Below are 14,607 nucleotides of genomic sequence, written 5' to 3' on the forward strand. Positions count from 1 at the left end.
ACCCCCCGCACCCCCCGGTGGGTCAGTGCTCGGCCTCTGCTCACCTCCCTGGCCAGGGCTTCCCCAGGCCCTCGGGATCCCTGGCAAGCTCCTCTGTGAGGTAGGGTCGGCTCCGGCTCCTCTGAAGGTTGGGGTCCATCCCAGCTCCTTTGCGGGGTGGGGTGGAATCAGTCCCAGCTCCTCTCCTGCCTGGGTGGAGGAAAAGCCCCTGGGGGAGAGCCCTGCCCCCCGACCCTGCTTTGCGGGTGAAGGTGCATGTAGCTTCCTCCCATTCTCGGCCCAGCCCCGGGGGCACAGGGGTTGGGACTTGGGGTCCACCTCTGCTCTTTGTCCTCCTCCCTGGGGTGGGGGGCATCTCCGTGTCTTTCAGAGGCTCAATCCGGGACCCTGCCCTAACTTCTACCCTGCCCTGCCTGACAGGAGAGATGGGACACACACAAGGAGAAGGGGAGGAGAGAGAGAAAGAAAAAGAGATTGAGAAAATGAGTATGAGAGACAGAGACACAAAGAGGGAGGAAGGGAGAGACAGGGAGAGAGGAGAGTAAGAGCGGGAGAGAAAAAGAAACGGAGGGAGGGTGAGAGAGGAAGGGAAGGAGGGAGGGAAAAGGGAGGGAGAAAGAGACAGAGACGGAGGTGGTGAGAGGGAGGGAGAGCGAGAGGCGGCGGGAGATGTGCTAGGGGAGAGATGAAGGAAGGGGGAGACTCAGTCCCTGTTCTCAAAGGCTGCCTGTCTGATGGGGGACCCACAGACAGACAGACACACACACCCTCTCTCCCTTTCTCTTTCTCTCCTGGGAGCTGGGGTAAAGATAAAAGAGAAGACACAATCCTGGCCCTCCAAGAGCTGCCAGTCTGTGGGGGAGACAGAGGACAGGCACCTGCTCTTTTATTTTTTATTATTATTTTTTCTCTCTCTCTTTCTCCTGGCACAGAGAATAGACGTGTCCAGGTTCCAGGGAGAGGTTGGGAGAAGAGGGGAGAGCAGGGAAGGGGAGATGGAGGGAGGTAGAGTCTGATCCTTTGGTCCCCTCCCCTCGCCCTGCTCCAGTGTCCCAGAATGGACCCCCTCCTCGCCCCGGGGCCGGGGGAGTCAGTGAGGCTGGGAGCTTCTGGTGGGAGCCATGGGTGCGGCCGGGGGGCACGGCGGGGGTTTGAATTTCCCATTGTCCACTCTGCCAACTCCCGCTGGAAGCTGGGCAGCGCCCATCCTCTCTGGCAGCAGGCCAGGGGTGTGCCAGCTCGCCCGGGAGGTGACAACAATGGGCCCCCGTCCCCTGAGGGTCAGCGACGGCAGCGGTCACTGCTCCCCGCAGGCTTGTTGCCACTCCCGTGCCCTCGGGTGGCCTGAGTCTGGGACCTCGGGGCCCACGGGGCAGGGGTGCCCGTCTCCGCTGCTCCCCTGGAGGCATTCGGGTTCACTCGGGGGGCAGGAGCGGGGTGCTTTTTGGGCAGGGAGGGATATCCCCCTACCCCCACACCCTCCAGACTCACCCTAAAGACAAGAGAGAGATCACGGTGTCCAGGAACTTGCTGCGATCCTGGATTTTCAGCTCAACGACGGAGGCAGAAGATGCCGACGGCTCAGCTGGAGAGGGAGAAAAGGCAGAGGGCATCAAAGGGCAGCGTGCAACAGCCTGGGCGTTGGAAGGACATGGGTTCTAATCCCCAGCTCTGCCAACATTTCCACTGTGTGACCTTGGGCAAATCACTTCTCTAGGCCTCAGGTACCTCATCTGTAAAATGAGGATAAAGACCGTGGGCCCCATGTGGGGCAGGGACTGTGTCTAACCTGATTAACTTGTAGCTACTCCAGCACTCCGAACAGTGCTTGACACATAGTAAGCACTTAATAAATACTATTATTATGATTATTATTATTAATAAAGGGGGGCACGGGGAGGAACCACAGGGACACGGTGCACGTCCCGAGCTCGGAGAACCCCGGGAAGGCTTCCACACCCCAGACTTCTGTCCCTGTACCACCGCCCAACCTCTGCACCGTGACCCCTCTACCCATCCACGGGGATCCCCCCACCCACCCAAAGCGCTCTCCAGGATTGACTTGGCCCCTGGCCCCTGGCCCTGCCCCACCCCACGGGGCACTGCCCGCTCCCCCCATCCACAGACCCCCAAGGAAATCCAGGGGGGTCTAAGGGACAGTGAGGCCCCCCTCCCCGCCGCCCTGGGGAAGACAAACATTTCAAGCTGCCCCTGAAGTCTGACAGAGGAAACAGCTGGCTGCGGGCCCCCGGACTTAGCCCAGGTTGGACCCTCCGACCCCCACATTAGAGAAGTGGCCTGGTTTAGTGGATTTAGCCCCGACCTGGAGTCAGAAGGACCTGGGTTCTAATTCCAGCTCTGCCACCTTTCTACCCTATGACCATGGACAAGTTGCTTCACTTCTCTGTGCCTCAGTTACCTCATCTGGAAAATGGGGATTAAGACCGTGAGCCCTAGGTAGCCCAGGGACTGTGTCCAGCCCAATTACTTTGTATCTACCCCAGTGCTTAGTACAGTGTCTGGTCCAGAGTAAGCACTTAACAAATACCACAGTTATTATGATTACGTGGCCCTCCAGCCCCCAGACCTCCCCCAGGCCCATTGCTGGGGGAGGGGGGAAGGCTCTCCCGAGGAGGTCCTGAGCCATTTCAAGCACTTAGCACAGTGCTCTGCACACAGTAAGCGCTCAATAAATATGACTGACTGAATGAATGAATTTTGGGTGACATTATCTAGGCATCCCGCACCCGCTGCAGTGCTCTGCTCTTCCCCAAGCCTGGCCCAGCCCTCCCAGCTCCTTCCCACTGAGCCCTATCAGCCTCAAGCCCCCAGCCCCATCAGGCCGGGAGGGTCCCTGAAGTGTGGGACGGGAGGAACGCAAGTGTCTGGCCCAGGGCATCCTGAGCCCTGACCCCAGGGCGGTCCAGGAGAGCGTAGAGAGAGGGCTGGGGGCCAGGGACTGGGTGCCCAGCTCTGGCAATTAAAGCTAAAGTGTTTACTTGGGGACTATAAACACCCCATGAAGCAGTCTCAATGTCTCTGGCTTCCCTCCCTCTCCCACCTCAGGTTCTTCTTGCGGTCTGGCCCTGCCACTCCCAGGCCCCCCGCACACTAAACAGACCAGAGCGAGGGACTTGAGACGGGGCCAAGGCTGAGACCCATCTGGAGTTCTGAACTTGCCGCTCATTCACTCATTCAATCGTATTTATTGAGCGCTTACTGTGTGCAGAGCGCTGTGCTAAGCGCTGGGGAAGTACAAGTTGGCTCACAGATTCATGTCTGGCTAAGGTGCTGAGCCCACCCCCTGCAGTGGCTAGTGGGAGAGCTGACATTCTTCCTGTCTTTGGTGTTTCCTCTCCATGTGTGAGCCCACTGGTGGGTAGGGACCGTCTCTATATGTTGCCAACTTGTACTTCCCAAGCGCTTAGTACAGTGCTCTGCACACAGTAAGCGCTCAATAAATAAAACTGAATGAATGTGTTTGTGTAAGGGTGTATGTGTGTGTGCGCACACATAGATTCTCATCTTTGTCCCCCGCATGCTTCCTTTCAGACCATTAAGTGCTTAGAACAGTGCTCTGCACACAGTAAGCAGTCCCTAGTAAGCACTCACCAAATACCATAAAAAAAAGATGGTCGAGAGCCAGCGACTTCACTCATTCAATCGTATTTATTGAGCGCTTACTGTGTGCAGAGCACTGTACTAAGCGCTTGGAAAGTACAAGCCGGCGACATATAGGGACGGTCCCTACCCAACAGCGGGCGCTCAATAAGTACGACTGAATGAATGAAGTCGCTGGCTCTCGACCATCTTTTTTTTATGGTATTTGGTGAGTGCTTACTAGGGACTGTCTCTAGATGTTGCCAACTTGTACTTCCCAAGCGCTTAGTACAGTGCTCCGCACACAGTAAGCACTCAATAAATACGATTGAATGAACGAATGAATGAATGTGCCAGGCACTGCTCTAAGCAATGCGGTAGATATGAGTTAATGAAGTTGGACACAGTCCAACTCCCGGGGCTCACAGTCTTAATCCCCACTTGACAGATGAAGGAACTGAGGCACAGAGAAGTGAAGTGACTCGTCCACATGATCACACAGCAGACAAGTGACTGAGGCAGGATTAGAACCCAGGTCCTTCTGATCCAGGGCCAGGCTCTAGCCACTAGGCCGTGCGGCTTCATCTTGACTCTTTCTCCTCATCCCTTTTCCGAGCACCGGGTGCCAGGCCTGGCTCACAAGATGATGTTGGAGTGAAAACCCTAGGCCCATTAGAAGGAGCAGCCTATTGGGAAGCAGTGGCAGGAATGGGGGAGCATCCAAATGGGGAAGTACTACTTGGAGGGGGTGAGGGACTCTTGGGTCCAGGCCCCCATTCAGGCAGGGACCGTCTCTATATGTTGCCAACTTGTACTTCCCAAGCGCTTAGTACAGTGCTCTGCACACAGTAAGCGCTCAATAAATACGATGGAATGAATGAATGAATAGAGAAAGAGCGGGGACTGCAGGAAGAAAGGAGAACGGTAATTCTAGAGAACCAGCGTGGCTCAGTGGAAAGAGGCAGGGCTTTGAAGTCAGCGGTCATGGGTTCAAATCCCAGCTCCGCCAGTTGTCAGCTGTGTGACTTGGGGCAAGTAGCTTCACTACTCTGGGCCTCAGTTACCTCAACTGGAAAATGGGGATGAAGGCTGTGAGCCCCACAGGGGACAATCTGATCACCTCTGTAACCTCCCCAGCACTTAGAACAGTGCTTTGCACATAGTGAGTGCTTAATAAATGCCATTATTATTATTATTATTAATAAAATGGGGATTAAGACTGAGCCCCACGAGGGACAGTCTTATCACCTCTGTAACCTCCCCAGTGCTTAGAACAGTGCTTTGCACATAGTAAGCACTTAATAAATGCCATCATCATTATTATTAATAATAAAATGGGGATTAAGACTGTGAACCCTGCGAGGGACAATCTGATCACCTCTGTAACCTCCCCAGCACTTAGAACAGTGCTTTGCACATAGTGAGCACTTAATAAATGCCATCATCATTATTATTATTATTGTTATTATTAATAAAATGGGGATTAAGACTGTGAGCCCCACGAGGGACAGTCTGATCACCTCTGTAACCTCCGCAGCGCTTAGAACAGTGCTTTGCACATAGTAAGTGCTTAATAAATGCCATCATCATCATTATTATTATTATTGATAAAATGGGAATTAAGACTGTGAGCCCCACGAGGGACAATCTGATCACCTCTGTAACCTCCCCAGGGCTTAGAACAGTGCTTTACACATAGTAAGCGCTTAATAAATGCCATCATTTAGGTTCAGGTTCAGTTCTTGGTCCCCTTCTGTTCTCGATCTATACTCACTCCCTTGGTGACCTCATTCGCTCCCACGGCTTCAACTATCATCTCTACACTGATGACACCCAGATCTACATCTCTGCCCCTGCTCTCTCTCCCTCCCTCCCTCCAGGTTCGCATCTCCTCTTGCCTTCAGGACATCTCCATCTGGATGTCTGCCCGCCACCTAAAACTCAACATGTCCAAGACTGAACTCCTTGTCTTCCCTCCCAAACCCTGCCCTCTCCCTGACTTTCCCATCACTGTTGACGGCACTACCAACCTTCTGGTCTCACAAGCCCGCAAACTTGGTGTCATGCTCGACTCCGCTCTCTCGTTCACCCCTCACATCCAAGCCGTTACCAAAACCGCCGGTCTCACCTCCGCAACATTGCCAAGATCCACCCTTTCCTCTCCATCCAAACTGCTACCCTGCTCATTCAAGCTCTCATCCTATCCCGTATGGATTACTGTATCAGCCTCCTCTCCGATCTCCTATCCTCCTGTCTCTCCCCACTTCATTCCATACTTCACACCACTGCCCGGATTGTCTTTGTCCAAAAACGCTCTGCGCGTGTTACTCCCCTCCTCAAAAATCTCCAGTGGCTACCAATCGACCTACGCATCAGGCAGAAACTCCTCACCCTCGGCATCAAGGCTGTCCATCCATCACCTTGCCCCCTCCTACCTCACCACCCTTCTCTCCTTCTCCAACCCAGCCCGCACCCTCCGCTCCTCTGCCGCTAATCTCCTCACCGGGCCTCGTTCTCACCTGTCCCGCCGTCGACCCCCGGCCCACGTCCTCCCCCTGGCCTGGAATGCCCTCCCTCCCAACATCCGCCAAGCTAGCTCTCTTCCTCCCTTCAAGGCCCTACTGAGAGCTCACCTCCTCCAGGAGGCCTTCCCACACTGAGCCCCCTCCTCCCTTTCCCCCTCCTCCCCATCTCCATCCCCCCACCTTGCCTCCTTCCCCTCCCCACAGCACCTGTATAGATGTATGCATGTTTGTGTGTATTTAGTACTCTATTTAATTTGTACATATTTATACTATTTATTTTATTTTGTTAATATGTTTTGTTCTCTGTCTCCCCCTTCTAGACTGTGAGCCCACTGTTGGGTAGGGACTGTCTCTATATGTTGCCAACTTGTACTTCCCAAGCGCTTAGTACAGTGCTCTGCACACAGTAAGCGCTCAATAAATACGATTGAATGAATGAATCATTATTATTATTATTATTAAAATGGGGATTAAGACTGTGAGCCCCACGAGGGACAACCTGACCACCTTGTAACCTCCCCAGCGATTAGAACAGTGCTTTGCACATAGTAGGCGCTTAGTAAATGCCATTATTATTATTATTATTATTAAGTCCTGAGAAGTTTGGTCTGGATATTATCGTTGCGCGCCCCCTGCTGGTGCACAAGTGCACTGCAAACGTGGGTGCGGAATGACCCGGGGCTCCCCCTGCTGGTGCACAGGCTCCGTTGCAGCCCTGTGACTGCGCAATAATAATGATGATGGCATTTGTTAAGCGCTTACTATGTGCCAAACACTGTTCTAAGCGCTGAGGTAGATACAAGGTAATCAGTTTGCCCCATGTGGGGCTCACAGTCTTCACCCCCATTTTACAGATGAGGTCACTGAGGCACAGAGAAGTTAAGCGACTTGTCCAAAGTCACACGGCTGACAAGTGGCAGAGGCGGCATTAGAACCCACGACCTCTGACTCCCAAGTCTGTGCTCTTTCCACTAAGTCACGCTGCTTTTCCATATTAATTAATTAATTCATTCAATCGTATTTATTGAGCGCTTACTGTGTGCAGAGTACTGTACTAAGCTCTTGGGAAGTACAAGTTGGCAACAGAGACGGTCCCTACCAAACAGCGGGCTCACAGTCTACAACAACAATAATAATAATAGTATTTGTAAAGTGCTTACTGTTGCCAAGCTCTGTTCTAAGGGCTGGAATAATAATAATAATAATGGTATTTGTTAAGCGCTTACTATGTGGAAAGCACTGTTCTAAGCTCTGGGGGGATACAAAGTGATCAGGTTGTCCCACGTGGGGCTCACAGTCTTAATCCCCGTTTTACAGATGAGGTAATTGAGGCACATAGAGACGAAGTTAACTGGCTTGCCCAAAGTCGCATAGCTGACAAGTGGCGGAGCTGGGATTAGAACCCATGACCTCTGACTTCCAAGCCTGTGCTCTTTCCACTGAGCCAGGCTGCTTTTCTATCTTGGAACAGAGATTAGACACAGTCCCTGTCCCACATGGCTCTTAATCCCTATTTTACTGATGAGGTAACTGAGGCACATAGAAGTGACTTACTCCAGGTCACCTAGCAAACAAGTGGTAGATCCGGGATTAGAATACACATCCTCTGATTTCCAGGCCTGTGCTCTTTCCACCGGCGCTGATCTCCTTCCCTCGCCGCAGTCTCACATTTCCTCTTGACTTCAACCTATCTCTTCTTGAAGCTTCACCTTAAGCTTAACATGTACGAAACAGAAATCCTGATTTTCCCACCCAAACCCTGTCCTCCCCCTGATTTCCCATCACTATAGAAGGTATCACCATCCTTCCTGTCTCACAAGCCTAACATTGGTGTTTTCCTAGACTTCTCGCTCTTACTTAACCCACATATTCAATCCATCACTAAATCCTGTTTGTCCCACCTTTACAACATCACTAAAATGCACCCTTTCCTCTCCATCCAAACTTCTACCATGCTAATACAGCCATTCATCAAATCCCACCTGGATTACTGCATCAGCCTCCTTGCTGACCTCCCAGCCTCTTGTCTCTCCCGACTCCAGTCCATACTTCCTGCTGCTGCCTGGATCATTTTTCTACAAAGCTATCAGGACACGTCACCCTGTTCCTCAAAAAACTCCAGTGGCTGCCCATTCACCTCCCCATCAAACAAAAACTCCTCACCTCTGGCTTTAAAACAGTCCATCACCTTGCCCCTCCTACGTCACCTCACTACTCTCCTTCTACAACCTATCCAGCATACTTTGTTCCTCTAGTACTACCCTTCTCACTCTGCCTCGATTTCTCCCGTCTTGCTGCCGACCCCTGGCCCACATCCTACCTGAAAATCCTCCCTCCTCAAATCCAATAGACAATCACTCTCGCCGCTTCTAAGCCTTATTGAAGGTGTATCTCCTAACACCCCAAGCAGGCTTCCAGTTCCTACTTACTGCCAAGAGTTCATGGAGACCCCTTCCCAGGTATACCTTGATATTTCCTGATCCTTTTCCCTTCCGTTGGCCATATCTGAGGTGGAAAAAAAGATCAAGTGACAAGATCCATCGCAATTTTCTCATTTCGGATCTAATTGCTCAGTCTTATTGAGAAGCAGCGTGGCTCAATGGAAAGAGTACAGGCTTCGGAGTCAGAGGTCATGGGTTCAAATCCCAGCTCTGCCAAATAGCTGTGTGACCTTGGGCAAGTCACTTAACTTCTCTGTGCCTCAGTTCCCTCATCTGTAAAATGGGGATTAAGATGTGAGCCCCACATGGGACAACCTGATCACCTTGTTACCCCCAATGCTTTGAACAGTGCTTTGCACATAGTAAGCGCTTAACAAATACCATTATTATTATTATTATTGCTCACCCAACCCCTCCAGGATAGTGCTGGGTGGTATTGGAAGTATTAATGCCTCATTGCTCACTGCCAGTCCCCTCCCAGTGCTAGTGAGGTAAGCTTGTTAGCATGGCCAAGGTGTGACCAATAAACACACATAGTCCCTACCCACAGCAAGCTTACAGTCTGTGGGGGGAGGATAATTGTGGTATTTATAAAGCGCTTACTATGTGCCAGACACTGTACTAAGCACCGGTGTGGATACAAGAAAATTAGTCACTTTCCACCCCTTGGGTCTTATCCACCACTCCATACCTTTGGGAAACCGTGCTTTCCCAATTGTACTTCCAGCAGGAGGAGAGCCATGCCATGGTGACTCATCCTAACCCTCGGGAATGAGTGTGGGGGAGTGGATTAACCAGAGCAGTAAAGGAGGAGAGAGGAACGGGGAGAATGGTTAAAAGCACGGTGGCACATCACTCTCCATTTTCTGGGGATCTTGCATTTACGATTAGCAATAGTAAATTGCTGGAGCCCACCACTCACTCGAGGACTTGCACAATTTAAGCTTACAGGGTGCTGAAGGGCATAACCACAGGTAAGCATCCAGATTTTATGGCGTGTAGAGTTACATAACAGTAGCGGGGCTCGGTGTCAAGAGCACGGGCTTTGGAGTCAGAGGTCATGAGTTCAAATCCTGGCTCCGCCAACTGTCAGCTGTGTGACTTTAGGCAAGTCACTTAACTTTTCCATGCCTCAATTACCTCATCTGTAAAACTGGGATTAAAACTGTGAGCCCCCCGTGGGACAACCTGATCACCCTGTAACCTCCCCAGCACTTAGAACAGTGCTCTGCACGTAGTAAGCGCTTAACAAATTTTTATTATTGTTATTAACAGTAACATGACAAGAAGTAGGAGGACCTGCAGGGCAACCACAACCACCACCATGGGGTTGCTCTTTGTTTACAATTTTTGGTAAGAATCATCCCTTCGAGTATATAAAAGCAGCATGGTATAGTGGATAAAGCATGGGACTGGGAGACAGAAGGTCATGGGTTCTAATCTGGTCTGCCGTGGGGCCTTGGGCAAGTCACTTCACTTCTCTGTGCCTCCGTTTCCTCATCTGTAAAATGGGAATTGACACTGTGAGCCCCAGGTGAGACAGGGACTGTGTCCAACCTGATTTTGTTGTATCCACCCCAGTGCTTAGTACAGTGTCTGGCACATTGTAAGAGCTTAACAAATACCACTGTTATCCTCCCCTCCGGCCCCCAGCTTGCTGTGGGCTGGGACTATGTTTATTGTTCCACTGTACTCTCCCAAGTGCTTAGTACAGGGTTCTGCACACAGTGAGCACTCAATAAATATAACTGAATGAATGACTGAATCAATGAGTCCTTCAAACAAAGAGGAATGTTCTTACGGTCTGGTTGAAGTTGCCATCTTGAGCCAGATGAGGCTGATGCCTAAAGTCTCTGGACCAAGTGGTCTGGTGGGAGCATGTTCTTTTTCCAGAGGTTTTCACAACACGGCTGAGATTGAAGGCAGGCTCCCTGGGAGGCAGTTGGGTGATGAACCCTCTGTTGGACTTAGTTCTGGAAGCCAACGTGGCCTATTGCATGAAAACCTAGGAAGAGCAGAGCAGAGGCAGGGCTGTGGAGCTGGAGACTGGTGGGGGCTGGATCAGGTGACCCTCGGAGGGGTCTCATCCCAGGACTGCGGGACGCCGGGGTTGGCAGGGGCTCTCTGGGAAGGCAGGTCCCCTGTGAAGGCAGCAGCCCCTGGAAAACTTAAAAAAATAAATAATAGTACTTGTTCAGCACTTACTAGGTGGCAAACCCTGTTTTAAGTTCTGGGGTAGTTACAAGGTAGCCAGGTTGGACACAGTCCCTGTCCCACATAGGGCTCACGGTCTTAATCCCCATTTTACAGATGAGGTAACTGAGGGCCAGAAAAGTGAAGTGACTTACCCAAGGTCAAAAACAGACACACGGTGGAGCCGGCATTACAAACCACGACCTTATGACTCCCGAGCCTGGGCTCTATCCATTAAGCAACAAACCCCGGCCAGCAAACCCTGGGAAGGCAGAGGAGCTTGGGAAGTCAGGACCCCCAGGAAGGCAGGACCCTCTTGAAGGCAGTGGACCCTGGGAAGGTAGTGGATCCCGGGAAGGCAGCGGACTCTGGGAAGATGGGACCCCCAAGAAGGCAGGGCCTCACGAAGGCAAGAATCCCGGGATTACTGGGCCCTGGCAAAGGTAGGACCCCTGGAAAGTAGGACCCCAGGGAAGACAGGACCCACTGGAACGGCAGGGCCCCCGGAATGGCAGGTCCCGGGCCCCACCTGCCTTCCCACCTGCCCCTAATTCTTCGTGGGCCTTCTGGCCGGTTGCAAAATTCCCCCGTGTGTCCACGGTCCTTGGAGGGACCCCGGTGACCCCGTGCTGACCTCGGCCTGCCTGGGCCCTGCTGGAAACTGCCCCCCGGGTCCCCTCTGACCTGGGTCGATGGGGTCGCTGTCCTGGACTGGGGGCCGGGGGCAGAGGAGGGGTGTGTAGGGGGGGAATCCTTCCCAGCTCAGCAGCTCTGAATGGGTCCAGGGAGAGGTGAGGGGCATCTATTTGCCTTTCAGGTTGCTCCCTGGGCTGGATCCGTGGCCCCGGGCGGACGGGGGGTCACGGGGGTCAAGGGGCACAAAGCCGGACAGAGCGGGGGAGGGAAGGGGGGGCCTCCTTCCTGGCAAACAAAGCTGCCAGGAAGCTTCGGGAGGGGCTACCCTGCTCCCCGGTGGCTAATGGACCCAGGGTGTCCCAGCCTGGCTTCCTGGGGGAGGAGAACAGGGCCTGATTTGATCCAGGGTGACACTCCTTGACACCACCCCCTCCTCTTCTCCCTCCTCTCCACCTCCCATTCATTTATTCATTCATTCAATCATACTTACTGAGCGCTTACTGTGTGCAAAGCACTGTCCTAAGTGCTTGGGAGACTACAATATAACAATAACAGACACCTTCCCTGCCCACAATGAGCTTTCATTAATATAAATTAATAAATGATAGATATGTACATAAGTGCTTTGGGGATGGGAGGGGAGATGAATAAAGGGAGCAAGTCAGGGTGATGCAGAAGGGAGTAGGAGACCAGCGCTTAGAACAGTGCTTTACACATAGTAAGCGCTTAATAAATGCTATTATTATTATTATTAAGAGGAAAGGAGGGCTCAGTCAGGGAAGGCCTCTTGGAGGAGATGTGCCTTCAGTAAGGCCTTGAGGGATGGGGGAAGAGTAACTGCCTGTCGGATATGAGGAGGGAGGGCGATCCAGGTCAGAGGCTGGATGTGGGTGAGGGGTCAGTGGCGAGATGGAGGAAACTGAGGTGCAGTGCGAAGGCTGACAGAGGAATGAGGTGTGCGGGCTGGGTTGTTGTAGAAAAGTAGCCAGGAGAGGTAGGAGGGGGGCAAGGTGCTCTCCCTCCTCCCCACCTCCCCCGGGCGTGGTTGTTTGTGGGCATGGGTCTTGTGTGCAGGAGTGTATGTGCACAGGATTCAGAGATGTGTGAGGCGGGCTCAGGTGCCCACTCTGCCCTCTGGAGCTGAGCCATCAGGAGTGAAAACTCACTGTGAGTTGTTGTACTCTCCCAAGTGTTAGGTACAGTGCGCTGCACACAGTAAGCGCTCAATAAATACGTTTGGTTGACTGAGTGAAAGATTCCGATGGGTGGCTATGCTGGGTGGTGAGAACTGCAATGGTTATCAAGGCCACCACGATGGCTAGCGACGACACTAACTGCCAGCCACGGCGGTCTGGCTCAGCATGACTTGCCAGTCATTGTGGTCATCAATGGGTCCTGCTCACAGAATCCCAATTGTATTTTTTGAGTGCTTACTGTGCACAGCACACTGTACTAAGCACTTGGAGAGTGCATTACAACAGAATTGGTTGACACATTCCCTACCCACAGAGAGCTTACCATCTAAACAGCCAGGCCCTAGGTGTTAGAGGACCTGGGTTCTAATCCTGCCTCTGCCACTTGTCTGCTCTGTGACCTTGGACAAGTCACTTAACTTCTCTGGGCCTCATTTACTTCATCTGTAAAATGGAGATTAAGACTGTGAGCCCCTTGAGGGATACGGACTCTGTCCAACCTGACGTCCAACGAGCTCACAGTCTAGAGGTCTACAGTCATGTAGGGGTGTCAATGCCAATTTCTGGGATTGAACACACTGGTGCCCACTCAACGGAGGTTGGGTGGCTCCCTGTCCAAGAAGGCCGTAGCAAGGGGCACAGTACCCAGGGCTGACCCTTTTGGGTCCCAGGAAATTAGCTGATTGGGTGGCACCATGTCCACCACTCAATGGGCAACTCAGGTCCCTCAGGGCCTGGGATACCCAGCTGGGAGATCCAGAGATGGGGAACAGTGGGCCTTAGACAGTGGCATCTCAGTTGGGCACCAGGTAGAGGGAATGTGAGGTTACCAGTCCCTAGGGAAAGAGAGCTGTTTCCAGGAGGAATTGTGTCCAGGGGAAGCTGTGCCCGGGGGAGCTATGCCCAGGGAGAGTTGTGCCCAGACCAGGCAGTCTGGAGCTTCCAAACTTGGGGATTTAAGTGTCCGGATTAGTTACGTGACCCCCCAAGCATGCATCAAGAAAAACTCCTCACTCTCGGCTTCAAGGCTGTCCCTCCCCTCGCCCCCTCCTACCTCACCTCCCTTCTCTCCTTCTCCAGCCCAGCCCGCACCCTCCGCTCCTCTGCCGCTCACCTCCTCACTGTACCTCGTTCTCACCTGTCCCGCCATCGACCCCCAGCCCACGTCCTCCCCCTGGCCCGGAATACCCTCCCTCCGCACATCCGCCAAGCTAGCTCTCTTCCTCCCTTCAAAGCCCTACTGAGAGCTCACCTCCTCTAGGAGGCCTTCCAGAATTGAGCCTCCTTTTTCCTCTCCTCCACCCCATCCCCCCACCCTACCTCCTTCCCCTCCCCACAGCACCTGCATATATGTTTGTACAAATTTATTACTCTATTTTACTTGTACGTATTTACTATTCTATGTATTTTGTTAATGATGTGCATCTAGCTTTATTTCTATTTATTCTGATGACTTGACACCTGTCCACATGTTTTGCTTTGTTGTCTGTCACCCCTTCTAGACTGTGAGCCTGTTGTTGGGTAGGGACCGTCTCTATATGGTGCCAACTTGTACTTCCCAAGCACTTAGTACAGTGCTCTGCACACAGTAAGCGCTTAATAAATATGATTGAATGAAGGAATGAATGTCCTGCGCCTTCACCCTCTCTGCCCCCTCCAAGATACCCCTGGCTCTTACCCTTGGGTTTTGAGAGCGAGAAGTTATTGCATCCTGAGAATTTTTCTAGGGCCACAAAGTGCTCGGAGATCCGAGGATTAAAGCCAGGGCAGGGCCCTGCCCAGTCTGCTCTGTTTCTCCGGTCCCAGCTGGGCCATGTGCGCCCCCCTACCCCCACCCCGCATCGTATTCCACCAGGAGAGGACGCTCCGGGCCTATGGAGAACCTCAAGATCCCTCTCTTCCCGTCTTCCCTCCAGAGGGAGCATTGCACGGGTGATCTAGGCCCAGGAAAATCATGCCCAGGAAAGCAGTCCTAAGGTGGGAAGGGTCACTGTGCCAGGGATGTTGGTGGGGTTGGGG

The 14,607-nt window shown here is 52.6% G+C and overlaps 1 long non-coding RNA gene across 1 annotated transcript in view; it reads right to left on the reverse strand.

Annotated features, from left to right (window-relative positions):
* Window positions 1-54: 54 nt before the first annotated feature.
* The window catches only part of LOC119942633, a 32,062-nt gene continuing 17,509 nt past the window's right edge, over window positions 55-14,607 (reverse strand). Inside the window, exons 2-4 of the long non-coding RNA XR_005455386.1 lie at window positions 10,368-10,571; window positions 1,492-1,585; window positions 55-189 (exon numbers count right to left, since the gene is read on the reverse strand). This is a non-coding gene — a long non-coding RNA (uncharacterized LOC119942633). The remainder of the gene's footprint in view (window positions 190-1,491; window positions 1,586-10,367; window positions 10,572-14,607) is intronic.

The sequence above is a fragment of the Tachyglossus aculeatus genome, chromosome 21 (assembly GCF_015852505.1).
Source record: "Tachyglossus aculeatus isolate mTacAcu1 chromosome 21, mTacAcu1.pri, whole genome shotgun sequence".
Lineage (NCBI taxonomy): Eukaryota > Metazoa > Chordata > Mammalia > Monotremata > Tachyglossidae > Tachyglossus > Tachyglossus aculeatus.